Source organism: Hevea brasiliensis, chromosome 1 (genome assembly GCF_030052815.1).
Source record: "Hevea brasiliensis isolate MT/VB/25A 57/8 chromosome 1, ASM3005281v1, whole genome shotgun sequence".
NCBI classification, from domain to species: Eukaryota; Viridiplantae; Streptophyta; class Magnoliopsida; order Malpighiales; family Euphorbiaceae; genus Hevea; species Hevea brasiliensis.
In genome coordinates, this window is record NC_079493.1 from 38311855 (window position 1) to 38333105 (window position 21251).

Below are 21251 nucleotides of genomic sequence, written 5' to 3' on the forward strand. Positions count from 1 at the left end.
CTTAAACAAGCTCTTGGCAGCCAACAAGAGGAAAGAAATTGAAGTTTGGGGCTTGGAAAAATTCTGCCACTTGAGGTTAGTGCACCTATGTCCATTAAACTCTTTATTTTCATGGTTTGGGACTTGAAACTTAGTGAGAATTGTGATTTAAATGAACAAACACCTATGTCTATGAGCTCTTGAATTTCGGCTGCCCTAAATATGGAATAGGAGGGAGTGTTTTTAGGAGCTTGAAGTGAATTAGAGTTATGTTGGAAGTTTATAAACACAAGAACAATGATTAAAGAGCTAACTAAGATATATTGTATAAAAAACATGAATTTGAATTAGGGTTTTGTGAGAAAAATGTAAACTTGGTTTAGGAAATTATTAGAGAGCATTTTAATGATCAATTAGTGACCATTTTAGGTAATTTGACCAACAAATGGACTGAAAAATAGGATTGCAAAGTGAGGTTGCAGGCTGCCCTAGGACAGCAGCATAGGGACTGAAAATTCAGTCCATTTGCACTGCCATAACTTGGGCTGTGTTAGTCCAATTGGTGTTTGGCCAATTGTACATAAAACTAGGCTTATAATGGCACATTTTTGCTGAAGAAACCATGCCCAAAAGACCAAAGCAAGAGGACCAAAACTTGGCCCCAATCCAGATACCTTGCAACTGGTTCTGCATAATTGACTAAATGAATAGTAACTGTTCATTTGGCCATAACTCACTGTAGATATGGTCAATTGACCTGAAATTTTTACAGAAATAAGTTAAGACATAGACAAACAACTTTCATGAAGGAACATAACCCAAATTATGGCCAGAACCTAACCTAAATGGCAGTGGAAATTACTGTTCATGTTACTGTAGATATGGTAATTTCTGCAGAATGAGAATCCGGCCAGCTGTGGTTTGTGGACCATATCTGGAGCTACAAAACTCCAAATGGAGTGATTCAAAAAAGAAAATTCAATTAGACAAAATAAGGAACAACTTTCATGTTTTACATTTCTTCAAATTCCCACAGAAACAGTGTCCAGTGGAACAGTGAAGTTGACTCACCAAAACTGAAAATTCTGCTTGTGTTGGTTTACACTTTGAAATGGTATTAACACTTAATGCCAACAAGTTTTAAACACCAAATGTGGTATGTTGGGAGTGCCAAAGTCAATGTACATATTTTCTATCCAAAAGTCAACATTTTTGTTGACCAATGAGGTGAATAGTAACACCAAAAACATGAAATTCACAAATTGAAGAATTTAAAAGTTTCAAATGCCCTAGTATACCTAACAAGATTGGTTTGGATAGTTTAGCATGCCAATAGGGTTCAGTTAGCAGTACTGCACATGGCAATATGCCATTCCGTGATTTCATGGCTTTTAGCCATTCTGACTTTGTATTGAGACTTGGCCTTGTGCCTGATATTATTCTGACTTGTTAGCTATTACATTTGCACAAGGAGATGCATATGTGACCGATGGTGTGACGGCCCGAGGTGCTAGGTACCCAGTGCCAGTTTACCCGTTATCTAGTCCAGTCGTCTAGTGTAGGTTACTTGGGGCAACCAAATGAATAAAAGTGAACAACGTTAACGAAATAATGGATATACCAATACCAAACAAAGAAAGCATACACATTCTATACACATTCATTTTCTTGCTATTTTCTTCTATTATATTATTGCACCACTAAGCATTATTGCTTAGCGCGTTGCTTTTGCCACGCGTAGGTACTGGAGACCTCGATCGTGAGCCCAGTAGACCACAGACTGGGTGAGTCCATCCGGCAGTTCTGCTCAGTGTCCATGTCACCTCAACTTCTGCTGTGCCTTGGTAGGACACTAGGTGTCATTTTGACATTTTGTAACTTAATTTTGATTTTTCTTCATATGTAATTAAACTTGTGTAATGTATATTGATGTTTATGTAAATTATGAAAATTGTATTTGTTAATGGAAAAGTAAATGTTTACTTGTGATTTATATGTGATCATCACATGTGAATGATGAATGAGAGTTGAAATTGAAATGTTGAGATCTTGATATTGGAGTTGAGAATGATTGAATTTGTTTATTGGAAGTGTTTTTAACAGGTTCCGAAGAACTGTTTTCTCCATTTTTAGCCGGTACTCTGCCGGATTTTCTTTAAAATTTTCGGAACCTCAAATAAATTATAAATCAATAAATGACTTAAATGAGTTATATTTTACAAGTTATATTCAAAATTATGATGAAAATTAATTAAGGTATATTAGAGTGTGCCGGTACACCGTGTGGCATTACTTACTCGGGTATACAGTACAAGGGTAAGGGGTGTCACATTTAGTGGTATCAGAGCACGGTTTAGGCGTTTCTGGTCCTAGATTGAGTCCATACCATGCATTGCATTTGTAAGAGTCGAGGTGACACTAATGCAGATCTGCTTGTTTTTTTTTTTCTTATTTTGAATAGGATATGGATCCTTCATCTCAAAGAGCCGTTGAGGAGGAAGTGGAGAGTCCACCTGTAGTAGCTGAGACTGGGGGTAGGGGAGAACCTACTCCGCCAGCTTAGGCAGAGCCTGCTCAGCCTCCACAGGCCATGTTCCAGCAAATGGCCGACTTCTTTAGACAGATGGCTGGAGTAATGCCAGCAACCCCCCCCACCACTCCACAGTAAATCACACTGGAAAGGCTAAGAAAGTTTAGGGCGGTGGATTTCTTCGGAAGAGAGAAGATGACTGCATCGCGGTAGAATTGGTTGAACAGAACGGGCAGAGTCCTAAAACAACTTCACTGCACCCCAGAGCAGAACTTAGAAGCTGCTGTATCCTTGTTACAAGACGATGCCTACGAATGGTGGGACACTGTGTCCAGTGAAGTGCAGCCAGAAGCTGTAACTTGGGACTTCTTTCTTTCAGAATTTAAGAAGAAATATGTGGGTACTGTATATCTGGAAGAGAGAAGAAGAGAGTTTATTAATCTGAGGCAGAGGCAGTGGTCAGTGGCCGAATATGAAAAGGAATTTGTTCGATTAAGCCGCTACGGAAGGGAGATAGTCCCTAATGAAGCTGAAAGGTGCAAGAGATTTGAAGAGGGATTGAATGACAATATTAAGATACAGCTCACTGCCTTGGGAATCATAGAATTTAGCAAGCTAGTGGAAGCAGCAATAAGGGTTGAAAAAGTGAGAATCAGTGAGCAGACCAGAAGGGAGAGACAGCAGAAGAGGGGACCCGGTCAGTCTAGCTCAGCTCCTACATTTGGAAAGAAGTTCAAGGGTCCACACGCATGCAGTTCAGCTCACCAGATGGTCGTGGTCGGTCTCGGGGCCCAGCCACGCTTCACCCTAGGAGAGGTCACCCACACCATCGGTGGGCGCTCTCGAGGATGGGGTTCAGGGGACCAGCCCCAACATCTTCTGCATGTCCACACTGCCTTAAATGGCACAAGGGGGAGTGTTGGAGAGTAACTGGTGCCTGTTTGAGATGTGGGTCGACAGAACATCAACTGAAGAACTGCCCACGCAGAACTACTACAGCTGCTCCGACACAAGCAGATGCACTGCTCTGCACCGCACTACGAGAGGTAGAAAATCGGCAAGTCGGTCGTTGGACCATCTCGAGGCTCGCATCGAGCGCAGAGAGGCCAGATAATAGACCACCTGCCAGAAATTATGCCTTGAGAGCTCAGGAGGAGCAAGATGCCCCGGACGTCATCAGGGGTACGTTCTCCCTCTACAATACTCCTGTGCATGCATTGGTGGATCCAGGATCCACTCATTCCTACATTTGCATCAACCTACCCGTAGAAAGGGGGATACTAGTAGGGGAGAGTGACCAAGACATTCTGGTCACTAATCCATTGGGCCACAGTGTAGTGGTGAACAAGGTATACAAGGGTTGCCCGTTAAGGATTCAAGGGTTTGAATTCTCGGCAGACCTAATTGAGTTGCCCTTTCATGAGTTTGACGTGATTTTGGGAATGGACTGGTTGTCACATCATCAGGCAATAGTTGATTGCAAATTGAAGAGAATTTCTCTAAAAACTTCAGAGGGTAATGAGATCACAGTTGTGGGGGAAAGGACAGATTTCTTGTCCAATGTCATCTTAGCCACAGTTGCAAGAAGAATGATGAGAAAAGGCTATGAAGCCTACCTAGCACATGTGGTGGATACTAGGCAGGCTAAGCCAAACCTGAGTGACATATCCACAGTGAGAGACTTCCCAGAGGTATTTCCTGAAGAGTTGCCTGGTTTGCCACTAGGAAGGGAAGTTGAATTTGCTATTGAGACACTGCCGGGTATAGCACCCATTTCCATTGCTCCTTATAGGATGGCACCCACTGAATTGAGGGAGTTGAAAACTCAATTGCAAGAGTTGCTGGATAAGGGGTTCATACGCCCCAGTGTGTCACCATGGGGAGCTCGGTCTTTGTTTGTGAAAAAGAAGGATGGGACTTTGAGGCTTTGCATTGATTACCGACAGTTGAATAAAGTGACTGTGAAGAATAAATATCCGTTGCCTAGAATTGATGATCTGTTTGATCAGTTGAAGGGAGTAGGAGTATTTTCTAAGATTGATCTCAGATCAAGGTATCATCAGTTGAGGGTGAAAGTTGTAGATGTGCCCAAGACTGCGTTCAGGACCCGGTATGGGCATTATGAGTTTCTGGTGATGCCCTTTGGCCTAACAAATGCACCAGCGGCATTCATGGACCTTATGAACCGTATCTTCCATCCATACCTGGATCGGTTCATAGTGGTCTTTATTGATGATATTCTGGTGTATTCCAAGACCAGGGAAGAACATGATGAACATTTGAGGATTGTTCTGCAAACCCTGCGGGAAAAGAAGCTGTATGCTAAGTTGTCCAAGTGTGACTTTTGGCTGAATGAGATTGCATTCCTTGGACACATAGTGTCAGCTGATGGGATTAGGGTGGATCCCAAGAAAATAGAAGCAGTGATGGAATGGAAGCCTCCCAGGAATACAACTGAGGTTAGAAGCTTTTGGGGGCTAGCTGGGTATTACAGGAGATTTGTGAAGGGATTTTCCCTAATAGCTGCTCCAATGACCAAGTTGTTACACAAGAATGTCAAATTTGACTGGAATGACAAGTGTCAGACCAGTTTTGAGAAGTTGAAGGCTATGTTGACAGAGGCACCCGTATTAACACAACCAGTGTCAGGAAAGGACTTCGTGGTCTACAGTGATGCCTCTTATAATGGGTTAGGGTGTGTATTGATGCAAGAGGGGAAGGTGGTCGCCTATGCTTCCAGGCAGTTAAGGCCACATGAACAGAACTACCCTACCCATGATCTAGAGCTTGCAGCAATTATCTTTGCACTGAAGATATGGAGGCATTACTTGTATGGTAAAAAGTGCTACATTTACACAGACCACAAGAGTCTAAAATATTTGCCAACTCAGAGGGAGCTCAACCTTAGACAGAGGCGATGGATTGAGTTCCTGAAGGACTATGATTGTGTGATTGACTATCATCCTGGGAAGGCAAATGTAGTTGCTGATGCTTTGACCAGAAAGTCCATCACAGCTTTGAGATCATTGAATGCCCGTCTAACTTTGATTCGACATGGAACTATTTTGGCTGAGTTGCAAGTGAGGCCAAACCTGCTACAGCAGATTTTAGATGAGCAAAAGGCAGATGGGAAGTTAACGGCCATTATGAGCAAAATCCCAGAAGGAAAAGCAACTGACTATGAGGTAAAAGCAGATGGGTGTCTGTACTACAAAGGAAGACTATGTGTACCAGATGAGGGGGAATTGAAGGCCAGTATTCTGAAAGAGGCGCACACTAGTGTATATGCTATGCACCCAGGAAGTACAAAGATGTATCATGATCTGAAGCTTCAGTATTGGTGGCCTGGTATGAAGAAAGACATAGCTGACTATGTGACTAAATGCTTGACATGTCAGCAGGTCAAGGCAGAACATCAAGTTCCATCGGGTTTGCTACAGCCTATACGCATACCTGAATGGAAATGGGATCGGGTCACCATGGATTTTGTAAGTGGCCTACCTCTCACCCGAAAGAAGCATGATGCAGCATGGGTAATAGTGGATAGATTGACCAAGTCAGCACACTTTCTGCCAGTTAGGACTGACTACTCACTAGAGAGGTTAGCGGTTGTATATCGCTGAGATAGTTAGACTGCATGGAATTCCACTTTCCATCATATCTGATCGAGACCCAAGGTTTACATCGAGATTTTGGAAGAAGTTGCATGAATCCTTGGGTACACAACTCCATTTCAGCACAGCTTTCCATCCTCAGACGGATGGGCAATCCGAAAGAGTAATCCAGGTAAACAATTGAACCAATTGAATTAGTACAAATATTGAACTAAAAATATAACAATAACATGAAATATATGTCAGGTCCTTGAGGATATGCTGAGGAGTTGTGTCATTGAGTTTGAGGGAAGTTGGGATAGATACCTCCCACTGGCAGAATTTGCATACAACAATAGCTACCAAGCTAGTATCCAAATGGCCCCGTATGAAGCGCTGTATGGGAGAAAATGTAGAACTCCAATGTACTGGACTGAATTGGGCGAAGATAAACTGGTAGGGCTAGACCTGGTGAAACAGGCTGAGGAGAAGGTAAAATCAATCAAAGCCAACTTAAAGGTGGCCTCAGACAGACAGAAATCTTATGTCGACCTGAAGAGGAAAGAAATAGAATATGTGGTTGGCGACAAAGTGTTCCTCAAGGTGTCACCGTGGAAGAAAGTGCTGAGGTTTGGAAGAAAAGGTAAGTTAAGCCCTAGGTTCATTGGCCCATATGAAGTCATTGAACGTGTGGGTCCAGTGGCCTATAGGCTAGTTTTACCACCAGAGCTGGACAAGATCCACAATGTGTTCCACGTGTCTATGCTTAGAAGATACCGCTCAGACCCTTCACATGTCATTTCCAGAGAAGAAATTGAAATACAACCGGATTTGACATATGAAGAAGAACCTCTACGGATCTTGGCTCGGGAAGTGAAAGAGTTGAGAAACAAGCAGATTCCACTGGTGAAAGTGCTTTGAAGGCACCACAACACCGAGGAGGCAACTTGGGAAAGTGAAGAGACGATGAGGCAACAGTTCCCTCAACTGTTTGCATCAGGTAAATTTTGAGGACGAAATTTAAATTAGAGGGGAAGAGTTGTAACACCCTCCCGATAACCACTCCGTACATCCTACTGTTCCGGTGACCGGTGTCGGTCCGGACAGCTAGAATGTCCGGAAAAATATTTAAACTAAAGTGAGGAACCATAATTAACTCAAATACTAATAAGAAAAATTTAGTAAAATTTTTAGAAATAAAATACAACCAAGTTAAACGAGCCCGGTGCCCTAGCCATGGGTAACCAGAGGGAAGTTGCGGTTCTCGCAACGAGGAGCCCTAGACCCGGGGGAAAAATTATAAAATAATTTTTTGGGACTCCAGAGAAGGGTTATTGAGGTTCCCATGGCATTAGAATGCCAAGAAAATACCTAGAAAAATTTTTCAATCGGTACAGACAATTTTGACTCGTTAAGCCAAACGGAGGGCATTTTGGTCATTTCGCCTTCCGAGGTGATTTTTGGCCGACTTGTCCAGTTGAGTAAATAATTAATATGACATAAAATATGAAGAAACATTACTAGAAATTAAATTGAACTTGAGTAGTGATGAAAAGAAAAGAAAAATCAAAGAAAAGCTTATTTATGACATCATGGTGATGTCATTAAGAAATTATGACCAATCACAATTAAGCCATCCTTTGACTAACTATTAAAAGAGATAATTGAGACTAAGAAATAAAAGAAAAACCAGCAGCCACCCCCTTTCCCATTCCAGCCGAAATCCCTATCCTTTCTCCCTCCATTAATCTTCAATCAAAAGCTTGATTTTTCCCTTGTTTACACCACAAAACCCTAACTTCTCTTCATTAAAGCTTTACCCCATATCTTAAACAAGCTCTTGGCAGCCAACAAGAGGAAAGAAATTGAATTTTGGGGCTTGGAAAAATTCTGCCACTTGAGGTTAGTGCACCTATATCCATTAAACCCTTTATTTTCATGGTTTGGGACTTGAAACTTAGTGAGAATTGTGATTTAAATGAACAAACACCTATGTCTATGAGCTCTTGAATTTCGGCTGCCCTAACTATGGAATAGGAGGGAGTGTTTTTAGGAGCTTGAAGTGAATTAGAGTTATGTTGGAAGTTTATAAACACAAGAACAATGATTAAAGAGCTAACTAAGATATATTGTATAAAAAACATGAATTTGAATTAGGGTTTTGTGAGAAAAATGCAAACTTGGTTTAGGAAATTATTAGAAAGCATTTTAATGATCAATTAGTGACCATTTTAGGTAATTTGACCAACAAATGGACTGAAAAATAGGATTGCAAAGTGAGGTTGCAGGCTGCCCTAGGACAGCAGCATAAGGACTGAAAATTCAGTCCATTTGCACTGCCATAACTTGGGCTGTGTTAGTCCAATTGGTGTTTGGCCGATTGGACATGAAACTAGGCTTATAATGGCACATTTTTGCTGAGGAAACCATGCCCAAAAGACCAAAGCAAGAGGACCAAAACTTGGCCCCAATCCGGATACCTTGCAACTGGTTCTGCAGAATTGACCAAATGAATAGTAACTGTTCATTTGGCGATAACTCACTGTAGATATGGTCAATTGACCTGAAATTTTTACAGAAATAATTTAAGACATAGACAAACAACTTTCATGAAGGAACCTACCCCAAATTATGGCCATAACCTAACCTAAATGGCAGTGGAAGTTACTATTCATATTACTGTAGATATGGTAATTTCTGCAGAATGAGAATCCGGCCAGCTGTGGTTTGTGGACCATATCTGGAGCTAAAAAACTCCAAATGGAGTGATTCAAAAAAGGAAATTCAACTAAACAAAATAAGGAACAACTTTCATGTTTTACATTTCTTCAAATTCCGACAGCAACAGTGTCCAATGGAACAGTGAAGTTGACTCACCAAAACTGAAAATTCTGCTTGTGTTGGTTTACACTTTGAAATGGTATTAACACTTAATGCCAACAAGTTTTAAACACCAAATGTGGTATGTTGGGAGTGCCAAAGTCAATGTACATATTTTCTATCCAAAAGTCAACATTTTTGTTGACCAATGAGGTGAATAGTAACACCAAAAACATGAAATTCACAAATTGAAGAATTTAAAAGTTTCAAATGCCCTAGTATACCTAACAAGATTGGTTTGGATAGTTTGGCATGCCAATAGGGTTCGATTAGCAAGATCGCACATGGCAATATGCCATTCGTGATTTCATGGCTTTTAGCCATTCGACTTTGTATTGAGACTTGGCCTTGTGCACGATATTATTCTGACTTGTTAGCATTGCATTTGCACAATGGGAGATGCATATGTGACCGATGGTGTGACGGCCGAGGTGCTAGGTACCCAGTGCCAGTTTACCCGTTATCTAGTCCAGTCGTCTAGTGTAGGTTACTTGGGGCAACCAAATGAATAAAAGTGAACAACGTTAACGAAATAATGGATATACCAATACCAAACAAAGAAAGCATACACATTCTATACACATTCATTTTCTTGCTATATTCTTCTATTATATTCTTGCAACACTAAGCATAATAGATTAGCGAGTTGCTTTTGAAACGCGTAGTAAATGGAGACCTCGATCGAGAGCCCAGTAGACCACAGGTGGGTGAGTCCATTCGGCGATTCGCTCGATGTCCGTGTCACCTCAACCTGTGTGCCTTGGTAGGACACTAGGTGTCATTTTGACATTTTGTAACTTAATTTTGATTTTTCTTCATATGTAATTAAACTTGTGTAATGTATATTGATGTTTATGTAAATTATGAAAATTGTATTTGTTAATGGAAAAGTAAATGTTTACTTGTGATTTATATGTGATCATCACATGTGAATGATGAATGAGAGTTGAAATTGAAATGTTGAGATCTTGATATTGGAGTTGAGAATGATTGAATTTGTTTATTGGAAGTGTTTTTAACAGGTTCCGAAGAACTGTTTTCTCCATTTTTAGCCGGTACTCCGCCAGATTTTCTTTAAAATTTTCGGAATCTCAAATAAATTATAAATTCAATAAATGACTTAAATGAGTTATATTTTACAAGTTATATTCAAAATTATGATGAAAATTAATTAAGGTATATTAGAGTGTGCTGGTACACCGTGTGGCATTACTTACTCGGGTATACAGTACACGGGTAAGGGGTGTCACATGGTTTCTCTCCAGAAGATCTACCTCTATGCGATTCGTGCGAGCTAGATCCTCTAAAATGTTTTCTTTTCTCCGAACTACTTTTTGTAGATTGACCAGTAGCTTTTTTTATTTTCTCTTTCTCTTCTGTACTCTTTTTCACTGCCCCTTCTGATTCTATCCTTTCTAGTTCCAGGGCTTGTGAAATCAATTTAGAAAAATTCTAGTGTCGGAACCCCACCACTTGCATTCTCAAGCTAGGCCTTAACCCAGCCTCAAACCTCTTACACTGGTCTCTGGGGGTGGTGACCAAACTTTTGGCATAGTGGCTTAGTCGAGAGAAATCCCGCACATACTCTGCTACAGTTCTGTCCCCTTGCTTCAAACTTAAAAACTCTTGCAGCTTCATGTCTACATAAGAATTGGGGACCCATTTTTGTCGAAATTCCCTTAAAAAGTCTGCCCATGTGAGGACTGGTGGCTCTACCAGGCTGTGGGGGATGGTCTTCCACCACTCATATGCATCCCCTTGCAGAAGTGATACTGAATATTCAAACTTCAACTCTTCTACATACTGTAGCTTTCTGAAAACCCGTTCCATTCTCTCTAACCACTGTTCTGCCTCCAGTAGATCCGTAGTACCCTTAAACTTGGTGGCCCCAAATTTCATTAACTTTTAATATTGCTGAGCCAGAGGCTGTGATTGTGCTGCAAGTGCTTGCATATGAGTTTGAGGTGGCACATTTTCCGCCATTTGTTGGAAAAACGCAGCTATCTACTATGTAAACTGAGCAGAAAACTGCGGTGCTTAAGGAGGAGCTGGAGTGGCTGAGCCACTCACATTCTGGAGTGCTGAAGCTTTTCCTCGGGCCTCAGCCTCGACAAATTGCTCTATGGAATAATCTCCCTCTTCCATTCCGTTTTCCAGAAATTTTCTACTCTCTGATAACAAACACAAGGAGGTTGACCTCCGTTAGTGCATATTCATGATGTAAATATATCATATGTATCAAACATTTGAGCAGTTGTATTTATCGACAAAATATTTCAAATTTACAGTTCAAAATTTATTTTAAAACCTTTGCTCTGTACCACTAAAACATGTCACACCCTACCCCTTAGTAAGATGTAACATGATCCCGTAAAATACCTAATGAAATACCGAACCTCGCCTATCGGTAACTCATTAAATATACTACAAGGGATTTTAAAATCATTTTCTTACATTTTGGAAGTGGTAAGCGTTTTAGTTGGAATTAAAAACATTTAATTGAAGTTTGAAAACTAGTTAAGATTTTTATCCCATTTTATTTTTTCACAAATTTTATAAAAATTTCGGCAGAGTGCTGTCTATATTTTGAGAAAACAGTTCTTCAAATGCCTGAAAAAAACACTTTCAATAATTTTTTTTTTTTAACAACTCCCAACCCAATTCAACTCAAGTCAACACAATTCAATTTAATTCCACAACTCAACTAAAAATTTGTCATCTCAAAATACTTCACAAATTCATTTCAATTTTACAAATAGTACTAAATTTACAAATACAGATCTTAATTTACAAAAAGAAAAATTAAAATATCATTATTACAATTTATTATATATTTGCTTAACTTTACATTGATACATAAGACATTACAATATTTACATCAAATAACTACAAGGTATAATTAAATACCTGAACAAAAAGATCGGCGAAGGCCTTGCCAATTAAAGACTCACCTCTTGCTTTTTCTTGCTCTTATCTGCGACAGCAAAATAAGCTATCGATGAGTATAAAAATACTCAGTGGTGCACAATAAAGTATAAAATGCGTAATATAAAACATTTATGAATAATTCATAATTCAAAAATCTCACGATCACATTTCACAAATTTTTCAAATCACATTTATAGCAAATCATAATTTAAATATTTCACAATTTCCAAAACTTAATATAACACGAATTTGATCAAATAATTTAATAATCATAGTGTTGCCAATCAATAACACAACTTAGGCCATGATACAAAATTTCCAAACATGCCGTGTTGTACACCACGAGAAGGCAAACTCACCCCACTAATCGAAATCAATGAGGGAGGTGGCTAGCTAGCTAATGAGTACTCATCCAAACTGACCCCTCAGACTGGGAAGCCAGAGAGGGAGGAATATAGTCAAATATCAAACTCACCCCACAAGTGGAGGAGGAACATATTAATATTGTCATGCCAAGTGTGAATTAAAAAAAATTTAAATCAAGTTATTCAAATATTTTATGCAAAACACAATCAATTTCCAAAGTCAAATTTCCATTCCCAAAGTGGCAACACATAGTTCTCAAAACCCATAATTAACACAATAATTTCACAATGCATAACTAAACAATTTTTTTATGAGAAAATGATAAATTAAGGTTTATTATGCACAAACTTGACGTGAGTAGCCTCTAAGATTTGACTCAGTCTCTTAGACCTTCCGGGTCTTTTTCAGCTGAAACACGAAATTTATAGTGTCTCAGTATCTTTGCCTCACAATAATTCCAATAATTAATCCCAATATGCTTAAACTTATATTCTTGAAAATTTTCATGTTGAGGTTACTATTCATAGTACTATTCAAGTTAAAATATTAACTTTCTTATGCTTAAAAGGTATGAAACTCCAATTATACCCACATACCACATTTTGGTTACTTAACTTATTGGTTTTGTCATTTTCTCAAAACTTAAGTCTTTTAGGTAAACTTTCAAATTTTTAGTTTTGGTCACCTATTTTGCACTGTTCCATTGGTCATGTTGCTGTTAGAATTTGGGCAAGTTTCTTCATAGAAATTGTTCCTTATTATCTTAACTTTATTTCTCTTTTTGAATCACTCCATTTGGAGTTTTGTAGCTCAAGTTATAGCCATTTGAATCATGGCTGTCGGTTTGGTCTAACCTAGATTTCTTGGCAAATTTCTGGGTTCTGGCAATTTTAGGTCACCAACTTTGGGTGGCTCAATGAATTGGTTAAGTGCATAATTTGGGTTTGTGTTCCTCATGAAAGTCTTAGGTATATATCTCAGTTTTCTACTGGTAAAATTTCAAGTCATTTAGACCTGCCAAGCCCCAGTTATAGCCAAATGAACAAACACTGTTTATTTGGTCATTTTTGTACAGGGCAGCATACCTAATTCCTGATTTGGCCAATTTGTTCACTATGCCATGGTTACTTTTTGGGCATGATTCTTGAATGAAAAATGTGTCATTTTATGTCTAGTTTCATTCTCAATTGACCTGACACCAATTAGGTTTGTAAATTTTTAGTTTTGGTCCCTGAAATGGACCTTGGTCCTGCTGCCAGCAAACTAACCACATCCAATCCAAATTTAAACCTAATTCTAACACTTCAAACATACCCTAATTGGTCACATATGACCATTTTTCAGCTCAAACAAGTTCAAACACACCATTTGACTATTTCTCTAATTTTTGTCTTCCAAACCCTAGGTGCCAAAACCCTAACTCACTTGATTTGTTACATTTTATTAGTTCCAAACATACAAACACCATTTCTCAACTCATTCAAGCTCTCTAACATATTTAATTCAATCAAACACATGAAAATCACTCCTCTGCATAGGCTGGCCCAAATTTACATATAGTCCTCCAACAATTGTTTTCTTTTCATTTTAAGTTCAGTTCTAAGTTAATTAGACTAAACATAAATACTAGACTACAAATTCCAAGTTTAGATGACTAACCTCTTTCTTTGGATTTCAAATTTCTTAAAATATTCAATTTCTTTCTTTTCTTTGTCCTCCAATCTTCTTTTCTACTTGAGTTAGCAAGTTTTAATGGAGATTTTGGGAACAAAGTGAGGTTTTGAAAGCTTTGATCAAACTTCCATGGGAGTTGTTTCAATGGTGAGAATGGGAGAGAGTGGGGCGGCACATTTGGGTGAGGAAGAAGGAAATCTAATTTTCTTTTATTTTTTATGCATTTTTATTTCTTTAAAAATGTTTTTAACTTAGTCAATTTAGGTAGGAAATTTAAAATGAATTTTGACATCATGATGAGTCATAAGGGTAATGCAATAAACTTTTTCCTTTTTCTTTTTCTTTTGTATTTATTTTTCCATTAGTTCTTTAATTTAATTTCCAATTCTAAAATTTTCTTTTCTTCGATTTTATTTGATAGTCAGGTCAGGAGTCAGCACTAGAGGTCAATTGACCAAATTGCCCCTCGCCGGTTCGACCCGTTTTACAAATAATTCAATATTTCTTCTGGATCCCTGATCTAATTATTTGATCGGCTTAACAATTCTTTTTCATGATTTTCTCTTTTCCATTGTGTTTGCAATAGTCCAAAGGACAGCGACGTCACATTTTACAATTCGAAATTTGAGTTTAAATTGACCTCGCAGTCATTCTCAAGAAGGGCACCCATCGCTGTGACTCTCAGCTCACTTAACTTTTTATGTTCTGTTTTTCTTATTTATACTTAACTATTTGACAATTACTAATTATTTGTGTTCAAGGCTTCTCTAGGTGTCTTAAACATAGTTCTAATCCTCTTAATTGTTCGGATCAACATCGGTCTCTGGAACAGTGTAATTTACCAGGCTATGCAAATAGGGGCGTTACACTCATAAATCATGATTAACACTTAGCATAGTGTGTTATGACTACCCATTTAGTGATGAATTAAATTCATCCCTTACTTAGAACCTTGATCGCACATACCATGCACTAAAATCTCTCCATTATAAAATCCTTATCCTTGCTGGGACTATGGTACCTGTCAAGCTCTAATTACTTTGGATCATACGTCCTCATTGAAATTCTAATTCTTGATTAATAAGACTTTCCATTAGAAACTCATGCCTAACTAAGTCTATCTATCCTGGCTAGAAACTTTGTTTATCAAGAACAATTCACATAGTATAGAACTTTATCCCTATTTGCTTAGGATAATGAATCCTGTAACACCCCTCACCCGACTACAGTGTAGCAGAGCAAGGTGTGCTACATTCGGTGCTGGAGCACCCTATTTTATCTTACTTTATTCCTTTAATAATTTGATCTTGTTATATTTTAATATTAATTATTTTTCTACGGAGAAAGCAGCAGAGTTTCTCATATTTTATTACCAGTTGACGTATTTCACTATTCACCCATTTGAAATTTTCAATAATATTTTCAAATAAAGATCTCATTCATGCTCATCATTTCTGATAGTGTCCATACATTTCGATTCTTATTCATTACCATGCATATTCACTCATGCTCATTTCATATATCAAAATTCTCATATTTCTATTAATTTATATGATTTACAACTAATTACATAAAGTTCATAATTTACATGATATACAAATTACTTACAATTCCATAATTTACATTAATACAAACAATTCATAGGCCCTATCGACATGCATTGCCACACCTTACTCCTCTGTAAGGCATAATATGATCCCGTAGAATACCTAATGAACTATCCAACTTTACCTACCGATAACTCATTAAGTACCCTACAAGGGATTTTAAAACCGTTTTCTTACTTTTTGGAAATGGGGAGCATTTTGGTCGGAATTAAAAATATTTAATTGAAGTTTCAAAACTAGTAAAAAATTTTGTCTATTTTTATTTGTCCTCAAATTTTGGAAAAATTTCAGCAGAGTGCCATCTGTATTTTGAGAAAACAGTTCTTCAAAAACCTGTAAAAACACTTCCAATAATTATTTTCACAACTCCCAATCCAAATCAACTCAAGTCAACACAATTTAATTTAATTCCACAACTCAACAAAAACTTTGTCATCTCAAATTACTTCACAAATTCATTCACATTGCATATAATACTTAATTTACAAATACAGATCTTAATTTATAAAAAGAAAATCCAAAATAATATTATTATAATTTATTGTACAACTCCTCAACTTTTCATTAATACATAAGACATTACAATATTTACATCAAATAACTACAAGGGTATAAATAAATACCTGTACAAAAATATTAGTGAAGTCCTTGCTAATTCAGCAGCTCACCCTACTGCTTTTTCCTTGCCCTTATCTGCGACAGCAAAATAAGCCATCGCTGAGTATAAAAATACTCAGTGGTGCACAATAAAAATTTGAAATGCAATACACAAAACATTCATTGACAAATCACAATTTAAATATTTCACAACTATCAAAACTCATTATAGCACAATTTTGGTCAAACAATTTAATAAATATAGTGTTGTCAATTCATACACAACTTAAGCCATGACACAAAATTTCTGATCAATGCCGTGTTGTACACCATGACAAAGCAATCTATAACTCCACTAATCGAAATCAATGAGGGAGGTGGCTAGCTAGCTAATGAGTACTCATCCAATCTACAACCTCAACTGGTAAACCAGAGAGGGAGGAAAATAATCGATCTCAACCCCATAAATGGAGGAGGAATAATAAGGCACTGTCATGCTAAGTGTGAATCAAAAATCAATTTAAAACAATTTATTCAAATATTGCATGCAAAATCAAATCAATTTCCAAAGTCACATTTTCATTCAAAAAGTGGCAACACAAAAGTTCTTAAACTCATAATTAACACGAAAATTTCATAGTGCATACTAAATCAAATTTTTAATGAGAAAATGCTTAAATAGGGTTTATTGTGCACAAACCTGACGTGAGTCGCCTCTAGGCCTTGACTCAGTCCCTTAGACCTTCCGGATCTTTTTCAGCTAAAACACAAAATTTATAGTGTCTCAGTATCTTTGCCTCACAATAATTCCAATAATTAATCCCAATATGCTTAAACTTACATTCTTGAAAATTTTCATGTTGGGGTTACTATTCATGGTACTATTCAAGTCAAAATATTGACTTTCTTATGCTTAATAGGTATGAGAAATCTAATTATACCCACATATCACATTTTGGTTACCTAACTTATTGGTTTTGGTCATTTTCTCAAAACTTAAGTGTTTTAGGCAAACTTTCAAATTTTCAGTTTTGGTGACCTATTTTGCACTGTTCCATTGGTTATGTTGCTATTAGAATTTGGCAAAGTTTTCTTCATAGAAATTGTTTTTTATTATCTTAACTTTATTTCCCATTTTGAATCACTCCATTTGGAGTTTTGTAGCTCAAGTTATAGCCATTTGAACATGGCTGGCCGGATTGGTCTAACCAGTTTTACGGGCACCAAACTGGTTACAGCGGTTTAGGCTAGTAACTTTGGGTGGCTAAATGACTTGGTTAAGGGCATAATTTGAGTTTGTGCTCTTCATGAAAGTTATAGGATGTCTCAGATTTCCACTGATAAAATTTCAGGTTATTTGGACTCGCCTAGCCCAAGTTATGGCCAAATGAACAAATACTGCTCATTTGGTCATTTTTGTACAGGGCGGAACACCTAATTCCGGATTTGGTCAATTTGTTCACTATCCTATGGTCACTTTCTGGGCATGATTCCTAATGAAAAATGTGTCATTTTGTGTCTAGTTTTATTTTTAATCAGCTTCACACCAATTGGGTTAGTAAATGTTCAGTTTTGATCCCTGAAAGGGACCTTGGTCATACTGCCTGCATAATGACCATATCCAATCTGAATCTCCATTTGATTCCAACACTTTCAACATACCACAATTGGTCATACATGACCATTTTTCAGATCAAACTAGGTCAAACACACCATTTGACCAATTCTCAAAGTTTTGTCTCCCAAACCCTAGGTCTAAAATCCTAACTCACTAATTTTGTTACATTTTACTAAATCAAAACATATAAACATACTTTCTCAACTCATTCAAGCTTTCAAACATGTTTAATTCAATCAAAATCATGCAAATCATTCTCCTATATAGGCTTGCCGAAATTCACATATAGTCCTCCAACAATTGTTTTCTTTTCTATTTTTCATAATTTCTAAGTTTATTCAACTATAAACACAATAATTAAACTAGAATTACAAAGTTTGGCTTACTAACCTTGGTATAGCTTTTCAATCTTCAATTTCTTCAACTTTTTCTTCTTTCTTTCTCCTTTAATCTTCTTTCCAAGGTTTGCTTATAATTTTTCTTCAAGAAAATTAAAGGATTTATAGTGAAATTTGGTGTTTAGAAAGCTTAAGAATAAGCTTTCATGGAGGAATTTTGAGAGAGAGACAAGAGAGAGAGAGAGATGGCAAGAATGGAAGCAGAAGACTAAAATGGTTTCCTTTTTTTTTTTTTCATTTGTGTATATTTATCCATAATTTGACTTAGTCAATTTAAGTAATTAAATTAAAATGAATTATGAAGTCATGCATGATGTCATTTATGTGATGTTATTAATCTAATTTCCTTTTCTTTTCTTATTCTTTTATTTTTCCTATACTTCTTTAATTTAATTCCCGATTATGAAATTTTCTTTTCTCTGATTTTATTTGACAGTTAGGCTAGGAGTCAGCTCTAAGGGTCAATTGACCAAATTGCCCCTCGCCGGTTCGACTTGGTTTGCAAATAATTTAAAATTTTTTTTAGATCCCTGACCTAATTATTTGACCGACTTAACAATTCTTTTTTGTGATTTGCTCTTTTCCACTGTGTTCGCAATAGTCCTAAGGACCGTGGCGTGACATTTTATGGTTCGAAATTTGAGTTTAAATCGACCTCGCAACCCTTCTCGAGAAGGTTACCCATCGCTGTGACTCTCGGCTCATTTAACCTCTTATGTTCTGTTTTTCTTATTTATACTTAACTAAATAACAGTTACTAATTATTTGTGTTCAAGGCTTATCTAGTTGTCTTAGACGTGGTTCTAATCCCCTTAATTATCTGGACCGACACCGGTCACCGGAATAGTGAAATATACCACGCTATGCAAATAAGGGTGTTACAATTCTCCCCCCCTTAAAATAAATTTCGTTTCGAAATTTTACCTGGTATTAATTTCTGAACAGCTATGGGTGCTGTCTCCTCATGTCCTCCTCTCGTTTCCAAGTAGCCTCCTAGCCCGAATGATGGTTTCACAGTACTTTTACCAACGGTATCTACTTGTTTCGTAGCTATTTCACCATATAAGCGAGAATCTTTATGGGTTCTTCTTCATATGTGAGGTCTGGATTCACTTCAATTTCTTCTACTAATAGTACATGAGATGGGTCTGATCAATACCTCCTTAACATGGACACATGGAAGACGTTATGTATCTTCTCTAACTCTGGAGGTAGTGCCAAACGATATGCCAAAGGATCCACTCTTTCCAGAACGTCATATGGCCCAATGAAACGAGGACTCAGTTTCCCCTTTCTGCCGAATCTCATAATTTTCTTCCAAGGGGAAACCTTGAGGAATACTTTGTCGCCCACTGCATACTCAATATCCCTTCTCTTCAAATAAATATAGGACTTCTGACGGTCTGATGCAGTCTTAAGTCGATCTTTGATCACCCTAATCTTCTCTTCAGTTTGCTAAACAATTTCAGGCCTAATCATCTTCCTTTCACCTACATCATCCCAACAAAGGGGAGTTCTGCATTTTCTACCATACAAAGCTTCATATGGAGGTATCCTAATGCTTGATTGTTAGTTGTTGTTGTAAGCAAACTAAATCAAAGGCAAGTGTGTATCCTAGCTGCCCTCAAATTCAATCACACAAGCCCGTAGCATGTCCTCCAAGATCTGAATTACCCTCTCAGACTGGCCATCTGTCTGTGGGTGGAATGCTTTACTGAAGTTCAATCTAATTCCTAGGGCTCTCTAAAGACTACCCCAGAATCTAGAAGTAAACCTAGGATCTCTATCTGACACAATTGATACTGGCACTCCTTGCAGTCTTACTATCTCATCAATGTATAACTTGGCCAATCTTTCTAAACTATAGTCCATCTGAACTGGCAAAAAATGAGCAGACTTGGTTAGTCTATCAACTATGACCCATACTGCATCATGGCTTTTCTGTGTCCTCAGAAGTCCCATCACAAAATTCATTATTATTCGTTCCCATTTCCTTTTTGGTACTAGTAGTGGATGTAATAACCCAGTAGGTAATTGATGCTCTGCCTTTACTTGTTAACAAGTTAGGCATTTGGAAACAAATTCTGCCACATCTCTTTTCATACCCCTCCACCAGTCATGCTCCTTTGGCCCTTTATACATTTTTGTGCCACCAGGGCGCATGGCAAAAGGAGGCTCATATGCTTCCTTCAAAATGATTTGTCTAAAGTCAATGTTATTAGGAACACATATTCTGCCCTGGTGAAGCAGCAGACCGTCATCTCTTACTGAGAATTCTGGTTTCTTGCCCATTCTGACTTCTTCTAATAACCGATACTTACGATCATTACGGCGACCATTACGATCTGATCAATTAACACTGGCTGTACATGCCATGCAACTGCTGTCTGCCCCTCATCATTAATCTCTAAGCTGGCATGTAATGATCTCAACTCATGTACCATAGACAAAGAAGTAACCCGTAGACTTGCCATAGTCTTGTGACTTAAGGCATCGGCCACAAGATTAGCTTTCCCTAACTGATAGTCTATCAGACAATCATAGTCTTTTATCAACTCTAACCATCTTCTTTGTCTCAAATTCAACTCTTTCTGGGTGCCCAAATACTTCAAACTCTTATTATCTATGTAGATGTATCACTTCTCCCCATACAAATAGTGCCTCCAAATCTTAAGAGCAAACATAACAGCTACAAACTCCAAGTCATGTGTCAGATAATTTCTCTCATGTGGTTTCAACTGGCATGATGCATAGGCAATGACATTTCGATCTTGCATCAATACACAACCTAACCCATTATGAGAAGCATCACTGTAAACTATGTATTCCTTACCCGGAGTAGGTAAAGTTAGGACTAGAGCTTCAGTTAAACACCTCTTTAATTTATTAAAACTCTGCTGGCATTTATCCATCCACTAAAATTTCACATCTTTCCTCATAAGCTTGGTCAATAAAGATGCTAACATAGAGAACCCTTTTACAAAAAGGCGATAATATCCAGCTAACCCTAGAAAATTGCAAACCTCAGTGATATTCCTGGGTAGTCTCCAATTAAGAATAGCTTCTATCTTGCTAGGATTT